The 5,536-nt window shown below is 34.6% G+C and overlaps 1 pseudogene; it reads left to right on the top strand.

Annotated features, from left to right (window-relative positions):
* The first annotated feature begins 335 nt into the window (after positions 1–335).
* LOC132274438 (putative wall-associated receptor kinase-like 16) lies at positions 336–3,096 on the top strand (annotated as a pseudogene).
* The last annotated feature ends 2,440 nt before the right edge of the window (positions 3,097–5,536 follow it).

The raw sequence follows: 5,536 nt of genomic DNA, 5'->3' as shown, positions 1-5,536 counted from the left end.
CTAAATTTTTCTCAAGTATTAAAAAATAAAAATAAAAAATATATATTTTTAATAAAATATTTTATATCAAAATAAACTAGCCTCTAAACAAATGAGCCCTCAAGTCAAATGATATTTGGACAGCATACCAGACTGAATGAAAGTAGTTTGTGGCCGGTGCGAAGTATCTCTTCTAATTTCTCGACAGTCATCATTAGTCTTATTGTGACGTTGTTGGCTGGTTATCGTACGCTAGCCTTCTTGGCGGAAGAAGACTAGTCTTACGCGGTATATGTCTGTCTTCACTGAAATTACCCAAATGCCCGCTGTTTTGAAGGTTGGTTAACTACATATAAAATATACAATACGAAGAAAAACATTCACTTAATAGATCGGAAGCAATGAGATTTCTACTAGTATTGCTACCGCTATTGGTGACGGAGTTAGCAGCAAATGCAGCAATTCCGTCAACAATTCTTGCCAAGCCCGGTTGCTCACACAAATGTGGCCACCTTCTCACTCCATACCCCTTTGGCACCAGTAAAAGTTGTTCCCTAAATGCGTCGTTCCAGATAACATGTAAAAATGACTCAAAACCATTTTTGCTCACAAATAGTATTTACAATCCCTTTTATCGTTTAAAGGATGACTTAACTGTCCTTAACATATCACTTAATGGAGAGTTGCGAGTCTCAAATTGGGTCAATCGACCAATTGTGTTTGATTGGGCTGTTGGTTCTGAGACATGTGAAGAAGCCAGAAAGAATTTGAACAGTTATGCTTGTGGGAAGAATAGCATATGCTATAATTCCACTTATGGTTCAGGGTATCGCTGCAATTGTTCTAAAGGTTATCATGGGAATCCTTACCTTCCAAATGGTTGTCAAGGTATATATGCAACACTTTCATATACATCTTCATATTGTTGTTCTCTTTAATTCTTTCTTCTTCTTTTTCGGAAAAAGGGAAAAGAACGAACAAAAAATAGTTTAATTTTGTTGGAATTGTTCACAGATATTAACGAGTGCTTGAATCCAAAGCTCAATCCCTGTACAAACGTTTGTCACAACATAGATGGGAGTTATATTTGTTCTTGCCCACAAGGATATCACTCGGATGGTGAAAAAGATGGCGAGGGTTGCATTCCAAATAGATCATGGTTAAAGTTCCTAATTGGTAAGATGGAGTAAATATTTTGAAACTTGAATATTGTTTCCCTAAAAACTGTGGTGAAAGTTTGTGAAACACTGTTGAATTGCTTCTTCTTTTTTTTTCTTTCTTTTTTTTTTTTTTTTTTTTTTTTTTTTTTTTTTTTTTTTTGAGAAAAATAAATAAATAAAATCTCAGTTGAATTGCTTGCCAAGTAGAGTACACTTGACGAGTCACTACACTTCAATCCCAATATTAGTTTACTTTATTGCTCTGCAATTAATTGAAGTGCCTTAATTTGATCGTAGGTGCTGCCATTATAGCATTTGCATTACATGTGACATGTCCTTTGTTACATTGGGGAATCAAGCGGAGAATAAAGAACATGAAACAGAGAGAGAAACTTTTTCAGCAAAATGGTGGTTTGGTGATAAAAGAAAAACTCTCGAAGTTAGATGGTTCAGTTGAGAAAGCCAAAATTTTTAGCATAGAAGAGTTCCAAAAGGCAACTAATAACTTTGACGAAAGTGAAATCATCGGTCGAGGAGGGTTTGGTACAGTTTACAAAGGAGTTATACCCCAAAATAAGGTAGCTGCCATCAAAAAGTTCACAATAGTTGATGAAAGCCAAATTGAACAATTTGTTAACGAGGTAGTTGTGCTTTCCCAAATCAACCATAGAAATGTGGTAAAATTATTGGGTTGTTGTTTAGAGACTGAAGTCCCCTTACTAATTTATGAATTCATTACCAATGGAACACTGTACCACCATCTACATTAGGTAAGACGTGTCATTAATAACATGGGAAATTCATCCAAGGATAGCCAAAGAAGTTGCAGGAGCGCTTGCCTATTTGCACTCTGCAGCTTCTATTCCAATCATTCACAGAGACATCAAATCTACTAACGTACTTTTAGACGATAATTTCACTGCAAAAGTCTCTGATTTTGGAGCTTCAAGATTAGTTCAATTGGATAAAACACAGTTGACTACAATGGTTCAAGGAACGTTTGGTTACTTAGACCCTGAATATTTTTACACAAGCCAGTTGTCCGAGAAAAGTGATGCATATAGCTTTGGAGTACTCCTTGTGGAGTTACTTACCGGTAGAAAGGCACTTTGTTTTGACAGGCCAGAGAAAGAGAGACACTTAGCCACATATTTCCTTTCTTCAATAAGAGAGAATCGCTTGTCCTTAGTCCTAGACGATCGAATCGTGAATGAAGGAAATGCAGATGAGATGCGTCAAGTTGCAAACATTGCACAAAATTGCCTCCGGTTGAAAGGAGACAAACGACCTACAATGAGAGAAGTGGCAATGGAGCTCGAGGGAGTCGCAAGAGTGGAGAAACACCTTTGGACTACCATCGAAATGAATTCTGACGTGACCGAATTCTCACTATGTGAATCCTTGAGATTTCATAGCATCACAGCTAGATCCGATGGTGTGAAGGACCAAGACAGAATACCTTCAGAGGTCGATGATGATGGCTCTCTAGTGTCATGCACCAATTCGAATAGAGCAATGATAAGGGTATCGATACAATCAACTGAAAATGCAAGCCAAGTATATCTACGATCATCTGATGCCCTTAAGTGAGACACAATTTGATGCACTTAAGCGGAGAAGATGTGTTTCCCACTTAAGTGTGCTTAGATGACCTTAGAGATACTCCTGTTTTAGTTGATGATTGTTTAAAACAATCATTTTTTATTTGAGGTATTTTTAATTAGTGGGTGATTTAACTTTTACGTACTTTCTTAATGTAGCAAATATGTTATCATATTAAATCTAAAAGACTACTGCTACTGCTAGAAGATTTGGTTTTTATTGGGCCCTCTCTTTTTGTTCTTAAACCTCCTCCTCATTCACCTATGATCCAAATAGTATTGGGTTCTAGTTGGCAAAGAGTGGTTTTCTTATAACAGCCTCTGTTTGGTGGACTTGGGCTTTCATTGTAATGGGTTAATTTCCAATGCTGATCTTGGTATGCTATTGTGTTGGGCCGGCCCTATTCCTGGCTCTTGTAGATCTACTTTTGGGGTTTTGGGCTTTGGCTTATGGTTGACCAATAATTTTTGTCAAGTCTGGTCCCTTAGCTTCATACACATACTTTTATTTATACAATTGTTTAAATTTTAGAAAAATAAATAAATAAATGTAAAATATAAAAATATATATATAAATAAATACTACTTCAGTCCCAAATTAGATGTGGGAAATCGTGACCCATAATTAGTCACGTTTCTCAAATAGGATATCTTTTTTGAGTGAGAGGGAGTATAATATAAGAAACCGTCATTTTAAGAATATGATAACTGTTGATATTTGCATACTAATTGTGAGACCTCCCAAACTTTTAGGACAAAGTTTTGAGATTGATTGAGAAAAAAGGAAGGAAAAACAAATTAAGTAAATTAAAATGATTCTAACTAATATAACTTAATACTTTTTAATATATAATTAAATTTATTTATTTATTTATATTAAAATATTTCTAACAGCAACATCCAATTTATTTATTGAAGCTCACTTTTTAAAAAATATAAAACAAAAATAACAGCACCACCATATGCGGGTTCCAAATTCAATGCGCAAGCTTATGTCATCGTGTGGAGTGGAGTGCAGAAAAAAATAAAAATAACAACCATCACCTTAGGATGAAATGACGGATTCAAAACCCAGATGTACACCATTTTACTTCTTTGTTATGCCAAAACCCATAAATCATTGAAATGCGGGTTCCAAATTACCAATCAGAGGTGAATATATACTATGATTCTGATAAAGCTCCTTGGTATCGCTGCAATTGTTGTCAAGGCTATCTTCCAAATGGTTACCATGGTAGATATATAGTGCATTATACTTTCATATTACCAGTAAAAATGTCTAATAGATAACGATGAACATGATGTTCAACCCACATGAATATGTTTATTGGTCACTTTTTTATTTATTAAAATTGTATGCAGATATAGATGAGTGCTATTGACTTCTGGACTCAGTTTATATGGTCAATAATTGTCATTACAGAGATGGGAATTTTACATGTTCTTGCCCGAAGAGGCGATGGTAGAAAGATGGAGTGGGTTGCATTTCTGATCCAGTATGGATTAAGATCACTGTCGGTAAGTATAATTCTGATCATGAATGTAACTTTTTTTTTTTTTTTTTTTTTTGTGAGTTCAAGCAAAGAGGCACGCACTCACAATAACTGTTAGCTAGCCTAGCTCTGACACTCGATCTCACCTGAGGAGAGATCATACCATCTGAATTAATGTCTATTATTGTGATAATAAATATCATGGTAAGAAACGTAGGGATAAATAGGAGCTGCTATTGAAACTCAAAGAATATTTTTGACACTAATAGTTAAACTTGAAAAACTAAAATTAATGTAAATGCCCTTCTAATATCTCGTGACAGAAAAACGGTCCTCCAAAGTGGAAGAGTGATGGTCCAAGTCTATGTAAACTCCAAAAATATTTTTGGTCTGTGAATTTGTTGCCAAGGTAAAATAAAAAAAGGTTCGCCAACTGTTCGCTCCTTTGCTTCTGTCACTAGAGTTATTTATTAGATAGTCCTTAAAGAAGCTTCAATTTTTTTTTTTTTGGTGTTTACTACTTCATTTAAAGCTTAAATTTGGAAAATAATAAAGAAATGATATTGTCACTCCAAAAATAAGTCTAGGACACTTCACTTCTATTTTTATGCTTTTACAAGTTGCCCTGTCAAGAAAAAAAATATTTCAAAAACGTTCAAGTCGTTAAATGAGCACAAATGGCTGTTTTATTAACCATCTTTGTTAGTACAACTCGGTTACAACTCATATTTCATTTCCATTCTTTTTTCTTTTTTTAGTCTCATAGTCATATGTATTGTTTATTGGTTAATTATCTTAGTTGGTAAGATCGGCTTGATGCAGTCCCCTGAAGTACAAAGGACTCGATATATCCAAAGTACATATATAAATATAAAAGATCTTGAAAAAAATACCATTACATCTTTAAAAGATGGTCATTATTAATGGTTTATTACCGTGCTGCTTGTTACTGTTGTCCTATATGTCAATATTAATGCCGGCACCAAGAAATTGCATACCAATGACATTTTAAACTCTAGTTAAGGTTTCTAATATATTCTAGGTGAATTAATAACATATTTAGAAAGAATTGTGGAAAAACATTATACTAGAGGAAGCTAGTGTTCTACAAAGTTCAACTGAAGAGATAAGCAATGGGTATTAACAAAAGGCTGATACAGCTGTTGCTGGTGGTGGTGGTGGTTGTTGCAGCAAATGCAGCAACACCAGCAGCATCTCAAGCAAAGCCCGAAATTAAGACAATGTGCTTTGTTATGCTCCATAAGAAAGAAAAGCAATATGCTTTGTTATGCTCCATCACTTA

Source organism: Cornus florida, unplaced genomic scaffold (assembly GCF_030987335.1).
Source record: "Cornus florida cultivar Cherokee Brave unplaced genomic scaffold, ASM3098733v1 CherokeeBrave_3.0.0_Hap2_Chr09, whole genome shotgun sequence".
NCBI lineage: Eukaryota > Viridiplantae > Streptophyta > Magnoliopsida > Cornales > Cornaceae > Cornus > Cornus florida.
Note: the sequence above shows the minus strand (reverse complement) of the source record. Positions and strands in the feature narration are given on the sequence as shown.